Raw genomic sequence first — 27,857 nt, forward strand, 5'->3', positions numbered from 1 at the left:
CAGCCCTAGCAAACTAAGACAAGTCTGAAGGGTCTGCTTTCCATGGTGTTCAGAGAACTCAGTGATGAGAGAACAGTGAGCCTTGTTCAGTGCTCAGTGTATGAAAGAGGCTCCAGAGCATAGTTCCTGAGGGCAAACATGTGGTGCTGTGGAGGAGAGCACACTGATAAAACTGTGCCTCTTCCTCTTCTGAAGGAAGAAGGGAAGAAATGCTCCTGGGTGCTCTAGTTCCTTTAGCCTAAACTCAACCTCTGAATTTGCCTTTTCTAAATTACCAATCTCCATGTCACACCTTCTTGGCTTCAGTAACTCAAAGCTCAAAACCAGGGCTTTTCTAATGTTGTCAGGTGAGGTGTGTGTCAGTAACTGCTTCCAAGGTAATAAACGGGGTCCAGGAGCTTCTTTTTGCTTCATTTTATGCGTTGGTGGTTTGAGGCCTCTATGATTCCATCTTAACATCACTCTTATTATTTACATCAGTAGTATTGATTGTATGCCTCTTGTGGGCATAAACACTTGCACATTTTATTAAATTCTCCAGTTCTAAAGGAAAACAAAGTCTTAAATAGTGTGGAAATAGGTGGGCTTCTCAGAAGATTAGCCAAAAAAACAAAAAACAAAAAACCAGCAGTCAATCACTAGAATTAAAGGACTTCTAGTTGGGGGAGTGGGGGTGTTTACTGAGAAACTGATGAAATTTAGGCACCGGATCATCTCCCTTGCCTGGGTTCCTTCCAAAGCTTTGTTATTTTATGTGTATATTTTTGTATTGTTTTAATTAAAGAGAGTCCCTCTCTCTGATGGATACGTTTCAGGCACCTCAAAACCTGGATGTGTGCCTGGTTCCGGTGATGGTGGGTCTTCTAGTAATCAGTAAATCCTGCAAAGGGGGCAGGAAGCCTGAACAAGGGGAAGTTAGAACAAGGCTGGATACACAAGTCAGGGTCAAACATATGAGTAGTCCAAATGAAACAAGTACTCAGGGACTAGTGTTCAGGATGGGAAAGAGGAGGAAGACAATGCCAGTTCGAAGGTGGGCAGCTAGGGACCATGGAGGAATGCCCTGGGGAATTTAGGTTAACATCTGAATGTGAAGTACCCACAAGTGGGGGTAACTGGGTGGCTCAGTGGTTGAGCCTCTGCCTTTGGCTCAAGTCCTGGGATCAAGTCCCACACTGGGCTCCCTGCAGGGGCCCGGCTTCTGTCTCTGCCCCTCTGTCTGTGTCTCTAATGAATAAACAATAAAAAAATAAATAAAAGAAGTACCCGCAAGTGAGGGCCCTTCTGTGGGGCATGGAGGGTGGAGTGTGTGCACACATGCAGGAAATCCCTTATGTCCTTTGCAGGACAGAAACCAATCCCAAAGCAAGGAGAGAGGAGGGAGTAAGCTCTCAACTAACTAAAATGAGGGGGTCAGGATTTTAGACCCCTTTGGGGGAGAGTATCTTGCAAAGTGCTTCTCGGGTAGGCACTCATCCAGCTAGCTAACGTAGGGAAGCTAACGTACCAGGTGGTACACAGGAGTTTAGCCCTCACAGCCTCTGTTCCTTCCAGAGCCAGTGAATAGTTTCCATTCATTTCACAGTTTTCTGAATTAGCACTAAGGCTCTGAGAAGGCCAGCCTTGCGTTCTGGCATTGTGATGCCCACCTGTAAACCTGTTTACTGAATGCTAGAGAACCCTCATTTCAGTTGGGGCTTCCTTTTATATTCCAAATAAAACCTAAAAGCAGGAGAATCAGGTTTGGAGGCCAGCCTTTTACATCACTTTCACTTGGCTTCTTTTAGTGATAGTCAGGCAATGTGTCATTTTTCTCTGTAGAGTACGTATGCAGCTGGGAAATGAGTTATTTATAATAATAAGACTTTGCACGTATGTAGATATTTGCATAGTAAGCAGATCATATGGAGTCGGTGGCGTCTGGTGGGTAACCTTGGAATCATGAGTATATCTAATTATTTAATGTGGCTTGTTGGAATTTGCAGGCTGTTGCCTATGAATATTTTAGCCTATTGGTGCTGAAACCTGTCGACCAGAGATCAAAGACATTTTCAGAGCTGTCTCAAGGGATGGGTAAGGAGGGAAGGGGCTGACATCATAGAGAAGAGAATCGAATTTTCTTCTCTTCTCTTTTTCTGCCTCAGCCTCCTTGACTCTACTACACCCCTGGCTTCTTTCCTGTCATATTCCAATCAAGGTCATTGTTTCTGTGGTCATTGCCTATTTTACTCAAACTCTCTTAGCCTCTTCAGTCACTACCTTTCACAGGGCAAAATGTGGTGGGATGTTACATCTCCCCCTTTCATTCTGTCCCTTTGAATTCCAAGATAACCTCTGATGAGGAGGCTTAGTTCTGTACGAAGCTCGGCGTTAGCGCATTGCCTGACGGGTGGCATATATGGGGAAGAGTTCATCCGAACAGGTTTTCTATCGAAGGATAAATACACCCCCAAATCACAATGGTAATCAGAGCCAGCCGCCTCGTTTCTGATGATTTTACAAATCAGTTGGGCTTCAGAGATGCGTCAACATGACACTGTTCCCACACTGAGTTGTTTTGGCTGCAGGGGTGGCTGCTTTTCTCTCTCTCTTTTTTGCTTTCCAGCTGCATTTGTGAGTGTTTTCATCCTTTGCTAAAATATGTTTCTCAAAAATGTGATTAACAGTCATTTTCAGATACAGATATTGGCTCTCCTTCGCCAAAGAGACACAGCATGCAAGAACAGGCAAACATCAAAATAATACAAAAGGGTATGTTTATTCATCGGAAACTGTGCTAATGACTACATCTGCCCCTCTCATTTTGGGCTGGCTGGGATCATCTCTGCTCTTCTGATTTGCTGGTGTTTCCCCCTGCAGTGAAATCTCTTCATTTTGTACCCCATAAATAAAAAAATCCCCATGGTTGGTCTGATGTTTATGCTCTGAGTGTAAGTTAGAGCAATTTAAAATTGGAAAACCATACTCAATGGGATATGCTCACGAGACACATGGATGTAGAGGTCTGCTACTCTGAGCATTCCTTAAACAACTTTCAGATCACAAGTATTCGTGCCAAACACCATCAACAATAGACAATGAACTGCTGCACTAGCAGAGCATCATAAAGCAACAGGAACTTTACATTTGTTTTATAGCCTGCCACTTTTATTTGTTTATTTTTCAAGTCAAATAAAATAATGAGCTTGAGTTGCTTGGGGCTTGTCTTTGGATATTTTGGATTTGAGAGTTTAAATACCCTCAAAGCCAGTGACTTCATCACCAAAGGAGTTGCGTGCACTCTCGGCCAGTTTCAGCCACAAAAGTGTCCATTGTCTACCATCCTGTAAAATGAATTTGAAAGAGCAATCTTCGAGATCAGACCTTAAAGGAATAAGTTAGCCAATACAGAGCAAGCCCCTGTGAGCCCTGCATTTTGCTAGGTGCACTGAGAGCGATAAAAGGAAGTGATACCTCGTCTTAAACATGTAGAATTTATATCAGATTGACTGGAGCAGGAAGTATTTCAGTGACAAGGAAGCAGACTGAAATTACAGAGCTGGGAATGCACGTAACACGTTGAGACAGAAGATATTTTTCTTACCATGAAGAATGAGGATGTTTTAACTGCTTTCAAATAAAAGTTTGGACATCTGCAAGATAATCCTCCCAAATTTGTTTACATCGGGTGACATGGAAACCTGGCCACTAAAGCCTTTGGCCAGAATTTTAGAAAGTTGTTTCTTGAGTTTCTAAATCCTCCAAAATATTCCTGGTGGGAGGATGCAGCAGTTATAGTTGGATGACACTGGTCTATTTCAATGCATTTCTTCACCTGAGAAGGAAGTAGGATTTGTTTGAACTCAGTCACAGTGCAGAACCTTGGAAGTGTGGACTTATGTGTAAATCAAGAGTCATTGTCCCTGATTTTTTTTTTAATTTTATTTTTAAGGGGGATCCCTGGGTGGCTCAGCGTTTAGCGCCTGCCTTTGGCCCAAGGCGCGATCCTGGAGTCCCCGGATCGAGTCCCACGTCGGGCTCCTGGCATGGAGCCTGCTTCTCCCTCTGCCTGTGTCTCTGCCTCTCTCTCTCTCTCTCTCCATCTATGTCTATCATAAATAAATAAATAAAAAATAAATCTTTAAAAAAAAGATTTTATTTTTAAGTATTCTCTATATCCAGTGTCCACTGGGGGGCTCAAACTCACAACTCCCCGAGATCGAGTGTTGCATGCTGTACAGACTGAGCCAGCCAGGCACCCCTAGTTCCTGATTAATAAAATAAGACTTGTAAAATCTTTGGAGGGGGCAGTTGGGATGGTATTTGACATGGCAACTTGTCATAGACATCCGTGCTGTCTTAGAGGGTTAATTTGTTAACTGCACTGGTCTTCCCTACCCTCCTAATTCCCCACTCCAAGTGTTCTAACAGCCACTGGCAGCACCAGCCAGGGAGTACAGACAATCTCAGGAAATTCAGTGTGTTTCCCATGCAACCTCAGGGAAATCTCCCTTCCCTACCAGTTACTACCCAATATCTTGCTGTGTAGAGATTTGGGGTGGTCCCTGGAGGCAAGAGTTTGGATTCAACTGCTCTCTCCTTACACCGAGGATATATTCTGACTGTGAAGAAATAATACAGCTTACGGGAAGAGCTCTGTGTTTGGAATTGGAGGTTAGTGTTTAAGACCACTTGCAATTTAGCCTTGTGACCTTGAACAACCCTTTTGGAACTTACTGTATTTCAAGGTTCTCATCTGTAAAATGGAGATAATAAGACTTAGCTTGCCTGTATCACACGCCGACTGTCAGGCTCAAAGGAGTTGAAGAGTGTGAGTGGTTTGTAGCGGTGAAGAATTTAATGTCTCCTGTGCTGGGTTTGTGGTGTTGGTGTTGTAGCTGTTTTATCTGAGTGCCTAGTTCCTTTAGGACATGTCTGAGCACCATGGGTTAAAGGTGAGAGTGTGATATGGGATTGGACCCACAGGGCAGTAGAGCTGAGGTTTTTGACTCCCTTGGGTAGATCATTCTTGTTCGCATCGTGGCTCCTCTCTTGGGTACACCGTGGATCATTTAACATCCTTCTCTTCCAGTGCATTTGCTCCACCCTGATCCCATGATTGGGCTGGGACTTGTTTTTCTTATTTGCCCCTAGCTCCTCCTTGGCACCTAGAACGGGGTTTGGCACACAGTAAAGGCTCAGTTCGTATGCACTGAATGAACATCTGAGGGTTAGGAAAGGAAGGAAGGGGGGAAAAAGAGAAGGAAGGAAGGCAGAAAAGAAGGAAAGACAGAGGAAAGAAAGATGTCCACTTCTTTGATAGTTTTAGAAAGCTCGGATTTTATCAAAGAAAATCCACCTAAGAATGGAACAGGAAGGGGAAGAGTTTAATGGAGACCGCCTTGATAAAGATATTTACAAAACTTGAAGGTTTTCACTCCCTAATCCTTTAAAGGGGAGTCACAAACTTCTTTTTACAATAATCCTCACAAGTGCTGATATTTTCAGGCACTGAGCTGAAGATAAGGATAATATCCTTGAATTATTCAATAGCGCAATAACAACCTTCCAAAATTTGTTATGAAAATGCCATTGACTTAGTGTTTCTTTCCTGTCCCCACTTCTCCCTTTGGAAAGAGAAACTGAAGTTGTTGAATTAGCAATTACATGGAAGCGTGGAAAAATGTCTTAAAAATCTAAGGATTGAGACTGTATGGTGATGGCTCTCTCTCTCTCTCTCTCTCTTTCTCTCTCTCTCTCTCAACTTTCCCCCCATAATTTTCAGAGAAATTGAGAAGTCACTATTCAACGAGTCTTAACATGTCAGGATGGTGGGACATTCTACTACATTAGAATACTGTATGTATATGTATTGGAGATGACGAAATACCCCCTTATGTTCTCTTTGTGATTCTCCTGTGAATTTAATCTCTGTCATCTCTGAACTCATTCCACTCCTTTCATTTTTTTTTTTAATTTTAATTTTTTAGAGAGAGGGGAGGGGCCGGGGAAGAGGGAGAGAGGAAATCTTAAGCAGGCTCCATGCCCAGTGCACAGCTCATCAGAGGAGCTCGATCCCAGGACCCCCAGATCATGACCTGAGCTGCAATCAAAAGTCAGATGCTTAACTGACTGAGTCACCCAGGCAGGTGCCCCTACACAGACCATGTTTAATTACACAGGATGTTAGTAAATATCTTGGATATCAGGTCCAGATTTTTAGTATTAATATTTTTTCCTTTAACTGTAATACTTTATTCATTCATGAGATGGTGATTAATAAGATAATTATGAGTACTCATTGTGAGTGAAGCCGTATTTCCAAATCAGAGGTTACAGTTCAGCTAATTGTATTATTGGACTTAATAATAACTTGCAATTTTTCATTGTTTTAGTCCAGCCATGTAACTACTCATATGCCATCCAGTCATTGAAGTTACTTTTACGATGGCAATCATCAGATTAAAAGGGAATCTCATATCTGATCAGATACAGTAGCTGATTCTGCAAAGTATTTATTTGGATATTTTCCCTTCCCCAAATTTAAATGACACTGCAGTGACCAAGAACAAGTGGATTACTGAATTACTGATTATAAATACTCTGAGTATTGGTTAGCTTAATGTCAGGCTTGAAACAAGCCTAATAGTAGTATTAATATTAGCCAGGAGACAAGCAAATAATACTTATGCACATAAATTATTATTATTATAGTGTTTGCCTTTTCAAAACAAACATAGCTCAGATTTGTTTTAATAAAAGAGAAACTGATGTTTGATGAGGAAAATTATTTGTACACTTTACCTTCCTTAACCTTCTCAACCATGGGAGCTCAGCATTGTTTTGCCTGTTTTGCAGATTGAGAAACTGAGGGTTGATTAGCTTAATTAATTAGCTCAAGCTAGTAAGTGGCAAAGGGGTTATTCATACCCACTTTTTTCCTGACTCTAAAGTTCATGCATCCTCCAACATTCAGTGCTCCATATTAGTACTTTTCAGTTTTAATACTTTAGTCAAATGAAAGTTTTTGGTATATATTTTTGTAACCTCCCAACATAGTTTTATGTAGTTGTGATCTTATTACTAATTTTGGATTCAGTTCAGAAATTCAACAGCATGTTTGACTAAAAAAAAATGTTGTAAATGGTAGCTAACTGATGATCACCAGAATATTTGAATGTGAGAACACATGAGTTATGTATTACCGAGTAATGAATTAACCCCAAAACTTAGTGGTTTCAAACAACAGTAAGGACTTATTCTTTCTTAGAGTTTCTGGTGGTTTGAAAATTTAGGAGCAGCTTTATTGGGAAATTCTGACACAAGGTCACTCATGAGTGTGCTTGTCCCTGCAGTTGGATGTTGGCCAGAACTAGAGTCAAAGGAAGGCTTGAATGGGACTAGAGGATCCACTTCCAAGGTTGCCACTCATATAATGGTCAAGTTTCTTCCTCTCCTTATGGGCCTTTCCTCATGGCATGGCGGCTGGCACCCCCTTGAGCAAGTAATTCCCAAGAATGAGGCAAAAGCTTCAGTGTCTTTGATGAACTAGTGTTAGAAGTCATACTCCATCACTTCAGCCATACTAAAGTAGTCACGCCGGCCAGACCTAATTCACTATTCAATGCTCATGCAAAGATGTGAATATTAGGAGGCAAAAGTCATCATAGGTCATCAAGGAGACTGGCTATCACTGATATGAATACTGTGTATGTGTAATTTTATAGATAATATTTATTGATACCAACTTCTTAATTTTAAAGAGTGGGAAATAGAATCCAAGACTTCTTCATGCTCATATAACTTTAGGGAAGATTTTGCCTTAAAATGAATAATACACAGTGCGTACAATCTTGGTCTGTCTTTAAAAATACAGGAATGCCCTTGTCGTGATGAGCCCCGGATGATGTATGGAAGTGTTGAATCACTAGATTGTACACCTGAAACTAATATAACATTGTATGTCAACTAAACTGGGATTAAAGTTAAAAAATGATAAAATCACAAACTCTCTATATAGTACCTATATTACATATATATTGTATAGAATATATATATATATTATAGAATATATATATTCTAAACTTATTAACAGTTGGAGATTTGAGCTTGGCTTGTTTCTAGTAGAGATTCCTTATGAAGGGCCATTTACATGTGCTGAACTGGGGTAAGCTCTCAGTGCTCAGCAATTCACCTTTGATGAGCAGGTGACTCTTTCGAGGTAAATGATTTTAAAACATAAGTGTGATTATTCACTCTGTTCAAAATACTGTTCTGGGGGTGCCTGAGTGGCTCAGTGGTTGAGTGCTTTCAGCCCAGGTTGTGATCCCGGGGTCCTGGGATGGAGTCTTGCATCAGGCTCCCTGCAGGGAGTCTGTTTTTCCCCTCTGCCCCTCTCTCTGTGCCTCTCATGAATGAATAAATAAAATGTCTAAAATAAAATAAAATAATACCCCCCAAACCCCTACAAAATGCTGTTATGGCTCTCCAGTTTTCTCAGTAAAGTCAGGGTACTTTATGATGTCCAGAAAGGCCTGCTCATAGCTGTCCCTATCTCCTTCTCCTGGTCTTGTAGTCCCTTCCCCTCATGCCTCCACTCCAGCTACTCTGGCCTCCTAACTGTCCTTTGGGTTTACCGGGGTTGCTCCTGCCACAGGACCTTAGCACTGGCTGTTTCCTCTACTTGAAATACCCTTTTATATATCCTTGTGATGAACTACTTCCATATTTCAAGCATTTCTCAGATATTACCTTTCCAATGAGGTTTATGTTGACCATTCTGTTTAAAATTGTTGCCTTCTGCCTAGAACAGTGTACCTGAGACATGGTAGGGGCTCATTTAAAAAAAGATATTGATGGAAGGAGTAATGAATGCATAAGGAAGTGCTAATGCTGCTTTTTACCACCCAGGGCAGCTTGGTGTGATCCACTTGGCTCATTTTCAGGCGCTGGTGATTGGTCTTTCAAAGAGTCTCTAAATGTAGTGATCAAGTGTGAATGTTTTTTATTTCTGTGGGAGATTTCCTATCATTCAGAAATCAGCACTATTTCCATCCTCATACCTTTAGAGTTCCAACACAGAAAAAGAACAGAAGAGGTGAAAAACACGTCTACTAAGGCATATTATAGGGGACAGGTTGATATTATTTAAGGGAGGAAATTAATTGAGCCATTTCTGTAGACATTAGGCAAATTGTTTCACTCGGAGTTAAAAAGCAGCTGGGGAGTATTAAAGTATAGGGTGCCTGCATGTACTTTATGATGATCTTAGCTTATGACCTTATATTGCTTTTATTTCTCTATTAAATCAAGATATATCTCATTGAGGCTGCCATCGCACATGACACAGCATGGTTCATTTTGGTGCATGTGAACAGAATTGTCTCTGATGAAATGGAAAAGGTGTATCTGTCTTTGACATGTGCCTAGTGTGGGCAGTCTCCGGGTTGGAATTTTGAACCACAGGGATCTCCATGGAGTGGGAACAGAATGCACACACCTCAACCATGTGAGTTGAGTGCTTTGCTGAGCTTCCAAGGTCCCTGCCCCGGAAGCTATGTCTTGCCTTCTCCCCTGTGAGATTCCTTGCATTGTCCCTCCTTTGGTATTTATACAGCAAGAGCCAAGTGAGCTTTTCAAATTTATGAAGCATCTATGGAAACCAAAGCTCTGTAAAAGATAACTGTTATGGATTGAATTGTATCCCCCACCCAGGTGTTGAAGTTCTAACTTCCAATACCCCAGAATGTAACTTTAATCAGGAATAGAGTCTTGATAGATGATAGGATAAGATGAGGTCTTTAGGATAGGTCTTAATCCTTAACTGGTGTCCTTAGAAAAGGGAGAGATTTGGACACAGAAGGAGGCACTGAGAGAATGGCACTTGAAGACTAGTCTTCATTGCCACAAGCCAGGGAACTCCAAAGTTTGCCAGCCAGCTCCCAGAAGCTAGGAGAGAAGACTGGAACAGGTTTTCCCTCACAGCCCTGTGAAGAAACCAACCCTGGTGACATTTTTGATTTTGGACTTCTAACCTCCAGAATTGTGAGACAATAAATTTCTGTGCTTAAGCTACCCTGTCGGTGGTACTTTGTCACAGCAGCCCTAGCGAGCTAATATAACTCTTCCCTCGTATACCATTTAGCAGCATTCAGGTAACACCAAAACAATCAACTTAGCACATTTTAGGTGTGAAAAAACTTGAGTACAAGCAAAGATGTATGGAATAGACTAGGCTCATGTAATGAAGGAATCATTTAACTCACATTTCCATGAAATGTTATTTGTGAATTACAATGGCTTGATATTGATATACCTACTACAAAATGACTGTAGATCTTATTTGACTATTAGAACCCAGGCATGAAGTGGTCTCCCCCCTTTAGGAGCAAACATGGAAATCATCTAGTCTACTCTTCATGTTACAGAAGAAAGAACTAGAGGTGAGTGATCTGCCTCAGTAGGACCACAGGAACTAGGAAGGAGGCTTGACTCAAGGTTCCCAGCACTCTTGTTTTTAAAACCAAATTTCCTCTCTTATAAAGCCTGGATTGTCACAGAGTAGCTACTCAGCCACTGCTTGCTGAATGAATAAATGAGCCTAAAAGACTTTTAAGGGATCCCTGGGTGGTGCAGCGGTTTGGCGCCTGCTTTGGCCCTGGGCGTGATCCTGGAGACCCAGGATCGAATCCCACGTTGGGCTCCCGGTGCATGGAGCCTGCTTCTCCCTCTGCCTATGTCTCTGCCTCTCTCTCTCTCTCTCTCTCTCTGTGTGACTATCATAAATAAATAAAAATTAAAAAAAAAAAAAAAAAAGACTTTTAAGCCAGTCTTTAGAGTTTTGGTAAGATACTAGATAATTTTTCTTAGTTGAAGTAGGTAAGAATTTTACTACTCGGGATAGGAAGAAAAGTGGACCTGGCCTGGCCTGGGTCCCAGTGAGCCCCCACTTTGCTGTGTGAATTTGGGCAGGGCAGCCCCTCGAGGCCTTAGTCACATCATCTTCATAGCAGAGGTAAGAATACCTTACAAGGTTATTTAAGTATGAGATTATGTATGTAAAGTGTGGAGCACAATTTGGTTATCGTCTCCGAAATCTGCTTCAGAGACTGGATATCACCCAGATTCTCTTAATGGTCATTTCTAATTTTGTCATAAATTAGATAAATGTGTTGAAATGCATTCCAAATCCATTTATACTTTTCTTGCTTGTCCAATACCTTGGGGTTTAGGAGATCTAGTTTATTTCATGCTGTATGAAGGAATATTTCCACTTATCTCTTATAAGTAGAGTGATTAAGGGTCTACTCCTATATGCACACCGCTGAGCCTAAAATCACTGAAAACCGATTCTTAATTGCGATAATATAAATAATAAAATGTGAGCAAAATGCCAAATTATGTAGGGATAATGGAACAATAGAAAATATTATAAGTGGCTTTATATTTGCAAAAACGAAGTAATGTCTAGGTAAAATATGCCATTTTCAAAACCTATTTTTAGACCGATGTCACACAGCGAAATGAGGATGGTATAGTAAAATAGTAAGAATATAATTGTCCTGTTGTTGGTAGGCAAACAGCGCTGGCAAAGGTGTAGGAAAAGCATGTTAACATATGAAAGTTCATTTTTAGTTTCTTTTTCTTTTCCCTGTGTGCGAACTTTTTCCTGGAGCTTTAAAGAGGAGCATCACAGATAATGTTGGTATCTGTTCTTCAGATAAATCATCTATTTTACATTTGAGGTATTTAGCTTTTCGTGCATTTTATTATAAGAAACAATTGCTTGAAAACAGGGCCTTTGTTTCATAAGAGGGTAGCTGCTTCCACTTGAAATCACAATCCTTTGTGATATTAAAATTAGCTCCTTAGCAGGAACTATGATGTCACTAAGGTGGAGAAGCGGCAGTAAATAGCAAGTGGATCAATCCTTAGGAAACAAAGATCCTGTTTTCATGCAAATACCTTTAGTGATTAAGAAAGGAAAAAAAAAAAATTGAGCAGAGGTGAAAGAGCTGTTGGTGCTACTTTTTTAGAGAAATAGCTGGAAGCTATTTAGCCATGCAAACTGGTGACCTTTACCGTTCTCTCAAGGTTAATGGGGTCCAGGAAGATGGTAATGTAATAATTTGGGTTTCTTGGATGTCCCACTGACTTATATTTTGTGTCCCTCAAATTTGCTCGCATTTTTTATGGTGGAGGAGGGTAGTGTTGCTTATAAAACCCATCGGGAATCCCTCTGTTCTTATTCTAAGCTTCTTTCTATTTAGAATTATCCAAGTATAGAGGAAAGATGACCTCGGCGAGGAAATTGTATAAATTCTCCCTTTTATTCGTGTTAAACACGAAGCTGCAATTTGTAGCTCAAATATAAAATAGTAAGGGGTATTTGTTATAAGAAACCTGGAATGTAATATCACGACTCTTAAAGTCTAAGACATCCATAGCCAGAAACCCTCAAAGCTTGGGGATTCTGTGGAACCGTGTTCCTGGAATATGCATCTCAGTCTCCCCTCTATCCCCTGCTGAACAGCAAAAGGAGAGCTGTTCACTCCTCTTCTGAACATCCAGGGAGGAAAAGCTGGACATGGGTTTGTGTTTCTGTCCTCAGGGCTGCCAAGTGAAGTGGCTGCTGCTTCTCTGCATGAATATCCTGCTGGTGGCAGGCTCTGCAGGGCCGCCTTTAAGGAGCTCTTGAGAGGCCAAGTGTTTTGGTGTTATCAAGAGGGGCTCATTATACCAAGGGAATCAATTTAGAATGACTTTAATGGGATTGGGAGTCAAACTGCAGTAGAGCCCTATGACAAAGAGAATTTAAAGTACCCTGTATTTATTATGCCTTTCTCTCTTTAATTATGTCTGTCTTTAATATTCTACTGTTAGCTCCTTTAATGTTTTTCTTCTCCACGTTTTTGGCATTTTTATGATTTGCAGTTCCATTCTAAATGGGCACATGTCATAATGTCATCTAATTCTATTGAGAAAAATGCCCCCGTTTCCTGTGGCTTTTGGCCAAGCCATACTATTACTTTTGATTCGGATATTTTTTTCCCACAGATTATGTAGGCTGTGCAATATAAAATAGAAGATTCTTTCCAATTTGAAAAAGAGATTTAATGCTTTCTTTTGCAATGTCCTTGGGGGCATTAGGTGATATGTCTTAGAGTCAGATTCTTAACACCTAATACAGTGTCTGGTCACTGAGAGTGCCTAGTAACTGTTGGTTAAATAAATGAATAAGTGAATGAATGAATGATATCAGCATTCGAAGTTCACCACATTTAGACTCTCAATATTAATATAAAATAGAGTTTTGGCCTCTGTTGACTGGACTGGGGGAGGGTCCAGCATTTGGGGGGAATAGTGATTATATAACATGATAGACTTAAAGCAAAGTCCAAATATTTTTGACTATTCCTTGATCTTTTCTCATCTTCCCTTCATTCATTTATTTATTCACCAGTCAAAATAAGGAGGCTACTATGTGCAAATTATTACATTACATTTTCCCTCTCTCTTTTCTTCTTCTTGACTGTTCTTTTTCATTTCCTCTCGATTTACCTATGCGTCTCTTTTGATTTTTTACTCTTCTGTTTCGCTTGGATCTTACCTATTTCCCTGCCATCTACTTTTTCCTCCTCTTATCGCCTTACTCTCTCCTTGGCTCCCACTTTTCCCCTTGACCTCTTTTGGTACTTACATTTCTACTTCTGGTCCTCTGCATATGTACATCTTACACTGTCCTTTAAAAAATACATCCTCTCGTCTCCTTATCCACCCATTCCTTCTCTTCCTTCTCTGTAAAGACCAAAGAAACAGAGACATAGTCATGTAAGTAATGATCCCAGATGCTTCACCTTCATTTCAAAACCTTGCTCAGATTTGTTTATGACAACTACTGGTTAGATCTATTCCATTATCTTCAGGTAAGATCGTGCCTAAAACCCTTCAAGCACAGGATAAACTGTCCTTTTAAAAAATATCAATGAAAGCCCTCCCCAAAAGGCTATTGTTGGACTCTCCAGAGTAACCTACCTTTTGAATTTTGGCTTTGATTGGAGACCCTAGCCCCTTCTACATTTCTGTCATCCTCTGCTTTATATGCAGAGGGGCCTTATAACAACAACAAAATAAAAACAAGAATAGAATTTGATCAAAATATAGGGTTGGTTTATGGTAGAATCAAAAGTATAGGAAAATATAGCCATGGAAAAGAGAAAATGCTAGAGCCATTCTTAAAATTCTGACCTCACTGATTTATTCGTTAAAATAAATTAAACTCTAGATACCATATTAGTGACCGGGGATTCAATAGTGAATAAGATTGGACTCTTCCTATGGGAGATAATATTCCACTATAGTGTGATGAAGGATATGATAAGAGTGTAAGAATGGCACCCAACCCAGAACTTGGAAGGATCAGGATACACTCCTTGGAAGAAGTGACAGTTACTCTGAGTCAGGAAGAATAATTTAATAGTAATAGGAAACATGGTGGAAGGCAGGGATCTATATCTGGCAGTTGGAAGCATTTCAGGAACAACATGGCTGGGGCATATGGTTTCTGTGATGTGACTACAGGAACAGAGGCCATGGGGTGAAACCATCAAGGTCTTATTGGCTATGCTAAGGAGTATGGACCTCATCCTGGAGCAATGAAGAGCCACTGAAGGGTTTTAAACTGGGGAGTAGTGTTTTGGAGACGTGCTCCAGAAGTATTATGGAGAATGGATGGCATAAACTCACAGATGGGTACAATGAGGAGGTTATAGACATTAAGGGGAGAGATGGCAGTCACCTTGCCCAAGGTGGTGATGGTGAGCATGGAAGTGAGGAGGAATTGAGGGTATATGAAGAGGATAGATGCACAGGCCATGCTGATATATTGGATGCAAGAGATGAAGGAAGAGTAGTAGGTCAAGAATGGCATTCAGTCTCTTGGGCTCTGAGGAAAGGTATTATTTCTGAGGAGTCATCTCGGTTATCTTTGATCTTTAAGTGCAGGCTAGTGTTCCTAAAAGCTTCCAGATTGACATCCCTGAAGACTAATGCCATCTTCTATTTCATCACAGTGAACAGCAAGGCTGGCTTCTGAAGGTGCTCTCGTCTGTTTGCAGAAATCCTGCACAGCAAGAGCAGGGCCACGGAGGGCTGTGGACATATTCTTATGCTGTTGAGCAGGTTGGATTGAATTGAGTGTTGTCAAATAAATGGTTAAAATAGATTTCTTACTACCCCTTATAGATGAGTTCAGTCAAAATTGTTGTACCAGGACGCATGTGTGTGTGCACACATGTGTTTATATATGTATGTCCATTCACCGTGTGCACACGTGCACGTATGTGTGCATGTGTCTGTGTATAGAGATACAACTCTTTCAGTTCCCCCATCACTGGGAGGATCTCATTTAAGGCCTCTGAGCTTCTGGTGGTGCTTGTGATGTGGATACCTATGCTAGCTGCTGGAGAGGAGCCCCTAACCCGTTTCCACAAAAGTGAGCCAGTCAGTTATAATGATTTTTTTTCACGGCCTAAAGTCTGGACTAAATTTGAACTGGTGACTTCAAAGTGAGTGACTTCGTAGCCCATTACCAGTCCCCTGAGATATGCAATCCACTTTAAAGATACATTTTAAATAGCCTACTATGGGAAATGTAGTTAGCAAGCTCAGATATGCTTACATTTAAGATCCCTCAGAAATGCACTTACAGATTTAAGGAAAAAAAAAGTCTTTGCATGAAGTAAAATGCGCATGAAAGATGATTCATTTTATTAGAGCAATTAAAACATTGGCTCCTGTTTTCATCCATCATACTCGTGAAATAAAAATATATTGGAGAAAAAGTGATATTTACCTGGAGATAAAATTTAAAATATAAGGAAGATAAAAGTCCATTTTTTTTTTCTGAAAGAAGTAACTGAAAATCTGCTGTAGGTTATAATTCAGGCAGCACCTCATCATTATGGACCAGGAGCCGGAGTGAGATCATTGTGGAACAGGAGCCAGGGTGAGCGCAATCTCTACCCAATATTTTTTGAGGCACAAATGTAGCCAGGAGTGAGTCATTCAACAGGGTACCTCAGAGGTGGAGGGTCTTGGATATAAATGGGCAAGACTGCGGTATAGGAAAATCCGTCACCTTAACCTTGGACGAGCCGTCGTCAGCTCCCGGTGAGTTCACAGAAATCAAGTTCTCTGATTCCGGTCCGTGCCTTAGGCCGTGTCCACACTGCAGTGATGCTTCAGGTGACTCAGAGATGGCTCATAAATTCGACTGTCTCTGCTCCCAAACTCCAAGTGATATAACCTTTCTTTCTTGGGTTGCAAATAGTTATATAAAAATAACATGGGGGGGAATGATTAATCTGTGTGGACTTTGCTCATTGCCTTCCTCTGAGAATGTGCCAGTGAAGAGAGAACCGGATCTTTGGTTCTGTCAAGGAAAGGTAGGAGAAGCAGCAAAGAGGGTGAGGGAGGGATGGCTTTCCCTCACCTTGTCTGTTTATTCAACATTTGTCAGCGTGGGATATCAAGAAGGACGCGGGACTTAGAGAAATATGAGGGGCAATCCCTTGGGGCTGAACGTGCTACTTGCAGACTTGTTTTCAAGGGTGAATGAAATCATTCATATATTCGTTCATTCATCAAGAATTTATTGAGTTGCTCCTAATTGTTAAGGAAAGTGAATAATACGGACTTCCTGCTCTCATGGAACTTACATTCTAGTGGGTGAACTAGATCTCATGCCCACTTGAACAAATACATATATAAAATAGCAGCAGGTGGGTGATAAGCCAGGTGAGGAGTGAGAAGTACCAAATGGGTGGACTGTTCTACATCAGGTGATAAGGGGAAGTCTCTTGGATGAGGGGGTGCCCCTGTTCGGTGCCCTCCTGAATAGAGTGACGAGGGAAGAGTCCAGGGCAGCATCCAGCACAGTGCCGGGCACGTGGTGAGCACTGCACCAGTAGTCACTCTTGTCATTATCACTGTCATCATTATCCTGGATTATAATGGTCTACATTCAGCCTGCATGCCCTTTTGAAAATTTGGGAGCCTATAAAATCTTATAGGAAGTTCCTTTGTAGGGCACACTGTAATGGACTTCTCTATCTGTATATATAAAGACCTTTTCTTTTCAGTTGCAACTTAACTTTGGAGATAGCTGATCATGTTCAAAGGAAAATCAGCAAAAACTGCTTGTTTTTGTGATTAAATATCTTGAGATTTTTTTTTTTCCTTTTTAGTACAATGAAAAATTTCTTGCCCACCTATGTCGTGTCAGGCTCTGGACGCTGGGGCAACCAAAACTGTCATTGAGTCTTTGCCCTCAGGAAGCTTAGAGTCTTTTTTTTTTTTTTTCCATCCTAATAATTCAGGACTCTTGCACTATTTGAATAGGAACCTGCAGGAGGGATTTATATGCTGACAAGGCTCTGTAGAGTATAGAAAAAGCAAGTTGCATTTGAGTGTTAACTTTGATGTTTGTTTAGTTTTATAAAATATGTAAGAGGCTTTTCCATTAGTGAATAAGACTTTCCAAAAGCTCTCAGAATCTCATGTCACAAGTAGTTAAATATTACTCAAGGGGAGTCACCAAGACTGACATTTTGGGAACTGAAGCACGATGTGTGGTTTAGGATGTGTGGCCAAAGTGAAGCCCCCACTCGCATCTTAATTGAGGTCATGCAGGTCCCGCTGATTCATTTGGTCTGAAAAATCCAGACTACATGGGAATCCAAAATTCACTTGGCAACCCTTTATTATCCTTTGGCCTTTGTAAGCAGCATATCGTACCCTGTCTGGGGAAAAAGCTGGGGATGAGAACCTCAGCCTAGGGATGTTTCAATGCTGGAATGAAGTAGAATTTTGGGAAAAGTGATTTACACATGAGAGGCACATAGGATACATCAAATGGCACGAATGAGACGTGCCTAGAAATTGCTTGCCAGAGTCTCTTCCCACTATTCGCAAAGTCTATAGTTTAGCTTTGGGACCAGACATGGCACCTACTCGGAGCCTCATGCCCTAACTTTAACATAGCCATGGCTCATCACACTACCTCATGTCTCTGGTTTTTGTTCTTCAGGGGAATGTTCTATTCTATCCTATTCTGTAGTTTTCTGTTAGGTATGCATCTACGGGTTCCTTGGCTGTAGAGCCTATTATGTGGGCAGGAACTTTGCTTATTCACCTTTGTATACCCAGTGCTTGGCCCAGAGTGGGCTTTCAATGAATACTTGCTGAATTAATGAAGGTGTAGCAATGTATGTACAATAGTGGCAATGGTACCAACGTTAAAACCTTTGGAACTCAAGGGAGTTTGGCTAAGGACAGTCAAAATGTGAAATTGGAGCAAGACTTCTAGTATTAGTTTAGATGGCAGAGCACTTGGTGCTCTTTTTAGGACCATTTGAAGTGGTGACACATGAAATTAGCTATTTTTTTCTAAACTTTATGAGACCAAAGTAGTACCATGTGGTGAATGTTAAAAGAACTGTACAGGTAGGGCTAAGTCATTTGCTTTGATTGCTTTTAATTACATATACTTTTAACCTTTAAAACGTTTTTTTTAATTTATTTATTATTATTATTTTTTATTTATGATAGTCACACACACAGAGAGAGAGAGGCAGAGACACAGGCAGAGGGAGAAGCAGGCTCCACGCACTGGGAGCCTGACGTGGGACTCGATCCCGGGTCTCCAGGATCGCGCCCTCGGCCAAAGGCAGGCGCCAAACCGCTGCGCCACCCAGGGATCCCTTTTTTTAAAAATTTTTGGGTGAGGTACCACTCACCATCAAGTCCTAACAATAGAACTCAATATAGGTTACAAAACATCCGTGTTCTGGAACAGGGGTGCACATTGATTAAAAGCCACTGCTCTAGCGACACCATCTTTGACCTTCATGGTATCCTTCAGGTTATATGCTTTGCTGACACCACTGACAAAATCTGGATGGCTTGACCCAAGAGTAGACCCCTGCTGGCAAAATCTCTAGTAATGACATTCCTTTGTGAAATCAGATAATTTTAAGAGAACTGCTGGATACGACAGAGATTTTCTTAATGTTGCTGTAGGTTATTTATGTGGCTTGTTTATCATCCACATTTCAACTCAAAATCATTATAAAGGGCTGAGAATATCTCTTTTCCCCCTGAACCTCACCGCCTAACACATCAATCATTTAGGCTAAAGGCAGACCACCCCTCTCAAAAAAGTAAACTTCAGGCAACTGTTTAAACATCCCAGCAATTACTGATACAGAAAACCTTTCTTCTCACCAGTTCTTCTCAGTCTTCTAAATACCTGCTGTTGAGGCATAGTGGAAACCCATGGAAATTAAGACATACTGCCAGGAAGCGGCAAGCTGGCTGCAGAAACACACTTTTTCTCTGAATGTGAAGGAAAAGGTGAGCCATCACTGAGTTTTTGGGCACAAGTGAATAATGGGTGCACGTCAGAATGGGAGGAAGGAAATCAGGGGCTGCATTTAAACACACTCATGCATACATGTTGTCAAAGATGTGGGCTGAGTTTTTTGATTGGTGGTATCTCAAAAAAAATCATACTTTCATTTATTGCTTATTGAACTTAACTGGAGAGAAGGTGATGTGATGCATCAGGTAGGTCTATAAATATCTCTCTTTGAATAAAAAAGATACTGGTATCTGATGTTTAGTTTCATTTATTGGCAGGAATTACCCATGCCTCAATTTTCAGACAAGTAATTGAATGCAAATAGTAGGCACCTGCGCAGGTGAGGACTCCCATCTGCAACATCTGCCTTTCGGGTCTCATGGCTGAAGTGTGATTGTTGCCATTCCAACTGACTGTGGTTAACTCTTAGCCTTCCCTTGAATGGAATAAAAAACTTGAGGCCCTCTAGCAATGAATATGAAGCTTTTTCTTGTTCTTTATGCACACTTATTTTCTTGTTCAGTTTTATCCGAATAAGTACTCATAATAGACATTCTCCTTGAGATGGAGTTAAATTACTAGGGATAAAGGGGAGGGCTCCCCAGAATTGTCTGATTCTGCTCCCCAAAGACACGAGTCACCTGGGCAGATGCCAAGAATAGTGAGTGTAAGGACCAGCATCTTAGCCAGGGAAAGGTAGATGAGGGAGGTTACCAAACCCAAAGACTGATCCACAAAGGGAAGCCAAGTATGAATGAAGTAGTCAAGCCATCAAATCAAAACCCATTGGATGTGAGAGAAGGGGTTCCCAAACAAAAGGACAGAAACTAAGAAGGAGGCCAGGGCCAAGGGCTGGATAAACAACGAAGCTGAGGAAGAAGTCCCATAAAACAGGAAGGAGGCCGGAGGCAGTGGGCTTGTTACCCACTTTCTGTAGCTACAAGCAAAGGCCCACCCTGAGTGTTGAAAGTTACAGTGAAGGAAGTAAAGGGCAAGTGTGAGGGATCCTGGGCAGAGGTCCAGGTGAGATAAAACAGTTTTTCACAGATAGTCCAAAAAGTCTCTATCATTTTCATAGAATACCTGAATCGTGATGGTAAGACATTTTCCCCTTCAAGTCTCTAAGTCAAGGTGATTAGAAAGAAAGATGCTGATGGATGCATACAGCTTCTGGAGTTAATTATAATTAGCAATGTCATAGTAATTATGCAACTATAGGTATGTCCCTACTCTCTTCCAAATGCATTTTCCCTGTTGAGGCTTAAATACCCCAGAGCCTTAATTTGAATTCCCACAGAAACAGACCCTGGGACAAAGGTTCCATGGCAAGTAGTTTATCTGGGAAATAATCTCAGTAGAAAAGTGAAGAAACAGAGAAAGGAAGACAGCCAATAAAAGGTTTTGTAATCAAAGAAGTTATAATCGGAGCTCAGTCCTGCTGGAAAACTCTGGGAAGCCTTGGAGTGATCCACCAAGAAGTGGAGGAGATGGCATATTTGCATACCAGCACTTGTGTCATTTCTTGATTCAGGCTGTGATGGGGGATTGATTCCTTGGCACATCACCATGCAAGCAAGTGGGCAAACCATCATGGTGGGCAGAGAATGCCTTTTGGCATTCAGAAAAAAAGGGAGGTGATGACAGTTGAGGCAGCCTACATTGAATAGATAAGGATAAGGGACATGAGCAGGCTACTGATGAATTTCTGCTCTATCCATGGAGTATCTTGGCTAACTGTCCTGTTCTTAAGCCCATATGGAAAAAAAAAAAGAAGGAAAGAAAGAAAGAAAGAAAGAAAGAAAGAAAGAAAGAAAGAAAGAAAGAAAGAAAGAAAAAAGTAGACATGAAAAAAAAAAAAAAGTAGACATGAAAGGAGTGTCTTCATCAAACTCTGGACCTGGGCTTCTTCTACAGGACCTAGAAGGACAGCTTAGATAAAACACCTTCAACATACCTCACATTCCTTTTCCCCCTGAAATTCAGTTTCCCTCTCAAGAAGTATGATGGTAATGGAATCACATCCGTTATAAAAAGACACACACATGAAGATGTTCCAGACCTTTAGCATTGGAAACCTGTTTCCAAGCAGGAAGGAGAAGCTGGACCAGGCAGCAGCAGTGATTATCCTCCCCCTGGAGAATCATTGGTACCACTAGCATTCTGCTTCTTTATGAGTTGCTGGCTTTTTACACTTTTGGTTCAAGCATGCCTGCATGATCCCTGTCTTGAACATAGCAATGCTAGAAAAAGGCTATAAAATTAAAAATGCAAAATTAGCTACGACAGTGAACATTTGTTCAGAACGAGAAAGGAAATCACAAAAATATTTAAATTTAGCCAAGCTTACACATATCAAAATATTAAAAAATTCAGAAAAATAACAAACATTTAATTAGCTGTTTGACACTCATCTCTAAAAGAGTTTTTCCTACCTTTTATGGCTTCATGCTCTTTGATTGTCTCTTCATATGACAACAAAGATTTTGTGATATCCTTTTCTATGGAGAGAATAGAAAGATAATTTAGTCTTTCCTCTAGCATGGTGACTGAAATTTGCTTTTTGTTATTGATGGTTTAAAAAAAAACTTCTTTCCATTACACTACTCATTATTGGCAATGTTATGTAAATTCTTAGGATTGTTGTCAAGTTTTGGGAAAAATTCTGTCAAGCTTCTTTCATATGTGAGCTATGAGATTTAGAAGAATCTTCTAGACCACAACTTATTTCAGACATTTCAAACCTTATTTTTCTTCCAAGGCCACATATAATCAGTGCCCCCAAAGGGCACCTTTACATCTCTGTATGACCCTTGACCCTGTGTTCTCAGACATGTTGGTGCTCATGGTTGATGGAGTGGTGGGAGCACTCCTGAAAGTTATTTCTGTGTGGGATGACTAGCGATAGTTTAACTAGCAATATGTGGAAATGATTGTGAACCACATATTTAGACACATTACACTCAAGCTAAACGTATTACCAACTCATCCGTCTCTTAACCAAATGCCAAGAATGCCTGCGGCCACTCCTAGGCCATCCAACCAAGGAGAAGTGTGGAGAGAAAGTTGGAGCTCAGTTGTCGTTGAAATTCCTTGCTTTAGGAAATGTCACCAAAATACGTAATTGTGTATACACGGGGCTTTGGCAGGATCTCTGTAGTGAGGAGACTTAAAGCTTAGATTCCCCTCAGCTTCAGTACCTTTGCCCACAGCACAGTTTTTGGAAGCTATCGTGATCTTTGTTTCACATTTGTCCAGGAGACCTGTATTCTAGCTCCCATGGACTGGTTTACATCTGTATGGAAGTTTTCCTAGCCCTTTGCCTCCCAAATCCTTGCCTGTCTCTGTGTGGAAGCCTCTCCTATCCAGCCTGACTCTTCTGGATCAAGTCTAAGGGAAAAGTTTTAATGCATTTACCCTCTTAGGGCTTTGCCATCAGCTGTCCTGAATGCTACTCCTTATCCCCCACATACACCCCCCACCCCTGGAAGTGAGTGATGAGACTGTGGTAGCTGATACCATGAATGACACCAGACAAATGGCTTTTAAGCAAGACTTGACCACTATTGCATTCTACAATATGGGAGAGGTGAGTTTTATCCCATTTAGCTTTATGGAAAAGCAATTTATTAACTGAAAATGATCAGCCTATCATTTATGTGAAAAATATAGGAGTGGGGAGGATTTTTCCATCACAGGAAGATATTGACTGGAATTTAGTTATCAGGGAAACAAGTTTGCCTTTGAGATGTTTGGATAAATTTGCACCATTTCTTCCTTCTCCAGCATGGATGTGAGGGTGAAGTTTCCAGAACATTACTCTGAGTTTTATTGACCAGCCTCTTCTGGTGTGTGGAGGTTCTCTGGGGGAGGCACCTCTGTTAGCTAAAGACTCTCTTTACCAAGGTTCCATTCTTGTGGGGTTGGGTAAACCCATAAGGTGGTTTATAAAGCTGTTCAAAAGAACTTGCCCTACCTCATCAGCCTCTCATAAATACATTCTGAATTTAAGAGTAATCACAGACTCTCTCCAAGTGATCTTTGATAGATCTGGTTTTGTGACAGTAACCTTGGAACCTGGACCTGCCATAAAAGGGCCCACACTGGCAAACTCCACCACAGTTCTGAAATTGGAGCCTCACTTTTGCCTGTGAGAAAGCCATGGTAATAACAGGGAATAATGGTTACATACACTGGTGATTTGCACGAAATTATTCTTGAGTTTATTATTTAATAAAGAATACTCAGAAATAGGCAAGTAAAAAATGTCATTTATGTCACAGATGGAAAAGCTACATATATGTATTAATGGAATTCATTCACTGGTTTATGGACCCAAACTTCTCTTGGGACTCCACAAATCTACTAGCATGTAGACCTCTCTCAATTTGACAGAAATGCAGATTAGTCACCAAATATTATCTGCGAATAACCCAGGCTTATGCAGATAATTCTCCAGGGGGCTCAGTACGAGATTCTCTTCTGTAGCAGACAGCCTAGGAAAATCTTGAGGGGAGTCAGCCCTGAGATTTTCAGTGATGTTGGTTGGTTGTGCTTCTGCTGAGCAGACAAAGATGCCTGGGCCATCCTCACTGCACAAAGAATCTTTGTAAACATTCTTCTGGTCAGCACTTTTCCAATATAGGAATGGTTAAAATTCTCAGGTATCATCCCCAAAACAGATGTTTGTTTCTGCCAAAACATTGTAAAAAAGCATCCATCTTGAAGATGTTAGAGAAACAGATACTTGAAACTGCAGTGTGCACTCTGGCTGTTAAGGCTTTGCTGAATACAACTTTTATGTTTGGGGAACTGTTTTGCATGAAGCTAGTGCCAGCAACCGTGAGCAGGTCATTCCGTAAGTGTGGTATGGATGCATTTAGGGAATTAGAAGGTCTTAAAGTGATCGTAGGGATTTCTTTCGAGTTCTCAATTCTTCAGAAGAAAAAAATATAAAGAAGAGTATGTTCCTGCCAGAGGTTCAGAGAAACCTGGACATAGCTCTTGTTTCTTTTGTTTCTGGAAACAAAGCGTGGGATTTGCTTGAGTCCTACACATGGGAAGCTCTAAATGTAGTCATGCTCTTTGGTTATTTTTAGCACATGGGTCTCCACCTACTCTCCCTTCTTATTATTCTCAGCCCCCTCCCCCAGCACCATGACCCTATATTTAGATCCGAAGCATCATCAGCGGAGCTGTGTGACCACAGCAAGGTTGTGCCTGTAAGTGTGGCAGGATAAGGGGTTATTTTGCCTAATGGAAGAGCTATCCATTTGGGATTGTTTCACCCTCGGGGGGATAAGGCTTTGCTATATGTAAGAAACCTAATTAGCAGGCAGGATCTCTTTAATATCATTTTGTAGAGGGAAGCATTTTTGTAATAATCTGGCATTCATTGCAAAAAGCACTGCTGTCATGTGTTACCAACTTTTTGGAGGGATTCTTAAAAATATATGTGTGTGTGTGTGTGTGTGTGTGTATTATACATATATATAGACACAAATAAAGCCTCCATAGAAGGGCCATTTTATTCATATTTGCATAAAATAAGAATAATTTTGATTAATAACAAATGTTTTCATCCAGAAAGATGTATATCTACTTTTGAAAAAAGAAAATTAAATATATGAAGATATGCCAGGGAATGACCAAAAAGAAAAAATGACCAATGCCCTGGGGCTGATACTAACTTTAAGAGTAGCTAAACATGGCTAAGCACATTTCATGTATTGTTTCATTTAACCACCATGTGACATATCAGGTGTGTAGTAACGTTCCCATTTTACAGACAAAGAAACTGAGGCTTAGCTAAATAACCCATTCAAGGTCTCTGAACTGATCAGGTTTCAAACTCAGGTAGGCCGACCCTGGGTCAGAGCTCTTAACCGTTATCCTGATTGCCCTCAGAGAAAATTTTCCGATAGTTCATGTTATCTTGTGTGTGTGTGCAGATAAAATTGATTGTGACCTGGGTACCTGAAGGTGGCTGAAAAGACCAGAGCATGTGATGTCACCCTTTTTGTAGGCAGAGTCCTTGTTTTTCTTTAAGCTCTAGGTCTTGAATCAGAAACATTAGAAAAAGGCTTTTGTCTTTTGCTTGTTGCAGAATAGAGTTCTCCCCTAGAATTCTCTTGCTTCTGAAAGCCAGTCTTATGAATGAAAAGCATAAGGTTGGAAGCTACAGATTGGTCTTAAGTAAGATGTTCTTTTACCATCTACTATTCCATTCCATTAGGATAATTTCCTTTCTTTCCCATTTTTCCTGAAAGAGCTTTATAAAACCACAGGCTCTTCAGAAGTTGCCCTCCCTTGACACCCTCCAAGTGCATCCCTGTCCATGGGTACAGTGTCTGTCGGGGGGAACGGGGAAGGAAGGATGCACCCTAGACATGGCTGGGCTTTGTTTATGGGGGAAAAGAGCAAACAGTGGGAGATGAGCTCTCAGGTCTGTTGTTTAGACTAGCATATCATTGCCCAATAGGACAAATAACTTGCCTTGTTCCTTTACAAATCTAAAATATATATATATATATATATATATATACTTCTTTTTTTTTCCTTAGAAAAATCCCCAACTTCCACCTGTGTGCTTTCTATCTAAGACAATGCTCTGGTATTTGTATCAGAGAACTTGCGTTTCATTATTTTCTTCTTCTGAAAAGTGCCCTTGGGTGCAGCTAAGCTCTTGTAGACTTGATATCAAAGTTTCATGTTTAAAAAAAACACCCATTTTTTTAAAAATGAGGGGAAAATTCCTGGCATTTTAGGGAAAGGTGTTCTCCGAAGGAGGGAGGAGAAAACTATGGAGAATAATGAATTCATCAAGCTGAAAATGCACGAGGCAGCGAAGCGCTCAGCCTTCAATACACGGCAAATGGAAAGAGAGCTCCCATTACTGTCGAGATGCCCAGACACAGCCCTGCTAATCGCTTGGTCATGCTTGGGAGACACTAAGTCATCACAGGCCATGACATGGTGAGAACAGGGTGCCAGGGGTTTGTTGTAAGAAAAAATTGTTGATTTAACATCCATAACCAGCAGCACTCCCTTCCCCGACCCTCATCCTCTGACGACAGGCCTTGGTTGGAAAAATGCTTGTGTGCGTGTATTTAACTCTTTAAGTTCAACACAATAAGAAATCATATGGGAGGTAAAAATTGTTGAGGAGGTGACTACTTGAACTGAGAGATTCATTTTTATTTATTTCCACGATTTGCTCTTGCTTACATATGCAGATGTACAGTATTAAATATAAAACTATTAAAGTTAACATTTATTGGAGAGTCGCTTTATGGCAAGTGTTGTTTTGAGTAATATATGTGTATTACCTCACTGGCTCCTCCCAATAACCCTATGGAACAGGGTACCGCTCTTGTCTTCACTTTATAGAAGATAAGCAGCCTGCATAAGGTCACGTAGCTAATGAATAGTGGAACCGAGTTTGGAACTGAGATTGTTAGACTCCGAAGCCTGTACTGTTGACCACTATGCCTTGTATTAGATTATGTCCTTTGAAAAATCCAATGAAACCAGATGACAAATTAGTTGAAGAGACAAAGTATACTTTTTCATTCTTTCAACATGTGTTTTATTGAGCATTGTGGCAAATTACGGTGGAGTGGGAGGATGGACATGCACATTACTCCAACTCAATGCCATTCTTGCTGTGATGGGAATAGGGCCAGAGGTGGCATCGTGGAAAAGGCATCCCTGTCTCCCAGGATTGCTTTCATGTGCACTGCCATATAACCAGTGAGTAGTATGGTATCTGGCTCTCTTCGTAGTTGCTCAATAAATGGTAGAGTCATGAAAGGATTCAAATGGGTAACATTTCAGCTGAGACTTTATGGATAAATAGAAGTTTTCCTGTGATCAGGATGAGGACAAGGATTATAAGATGAGAGAAAAACTTGTGTAAGGCAGGAGACCACCTGAAATATTTTGCAAATGACACTGGTTTTGTATTGCTGGAGCATACAATGGAAGATGGTTGAGTATAGGCAAGAGAGGGAGCCAAGATTGTTCAGCTTATGGGCAGAGTTATCACAGACATTCCAAACAACATGCGTTGGATGTGGGTTTATTTGAAGGAGTGAGGATACCATTGAAGTGATGTGAGACAGCAGAGGAATAGTCCCTTTGAGGTAAGGAAGCAGCATGGGATGATGGATGGAAAGGGTTGGAGTCTGGAGTGAGATTATGTGAGTGTGAACTGCTGCAGTGCCTGTGGAGTTGGAAAGGGGATAGACTTAAGTAATCTAGCGATAGGTAGACTAGCCAAGGCTGGTCGTTTATTAGATAAGGAAAGAGGAGATGGGAGGAACTGAGGATATATTGCTGGTTTGAAAAAAAAAAAACAATTAGTAAACAGGGGTGCCATTAATTTGATGAGGAATACAAAAATGGTATAGACTTGGCTTAAAAATTGTGAGTTTAATTGTGTCAGCTTTTTCAAGTTTGA

General features: G+C 40.8%; 1 protein-coding gene across 26 annotated transcripts in view; it reads left to right on the forward strand.

Moving 5' to 3' along the window:
- ESRRG (estrogen related receptor gamma) overlaps nt 1-27,857 on the forward strand; it is a 618,074-nt gene that overhangs the window by 116,047 nt on the left and 474,170 nt on the right. For 9 of the 26 annotated variants that reach the window (XM_041722047.1, XM_041722064.1, XM_041722050.1 and 6 more), the window contains one exon: nt 19,267-19,392. The exons of the other annotated variants lie outside the window; for them this stretch is intronic. The gene's annotated coding sequence lies outside the window, so the exon portion shown is untranslated. The remainder of the gene's footprint in view (nt 1-19,266; nt 19,393-27,857) is intronic. 26 annotated transcript variants of the gene reach the window in all.

Source organism: Vulpes lagopus, chromosome 11 (assembly GCF_018345385.1).
Source record: "Vulpes lagopus strain Blue_001 chromosome 11, ASM1834538v1, whole genome shotgun sequence".
Lineage (NCBI taxonomy): Eukaryota > Metazoa > Chordata > Mammalia > Carnivora > Canidae > Vulpes > Vulpes lagopus.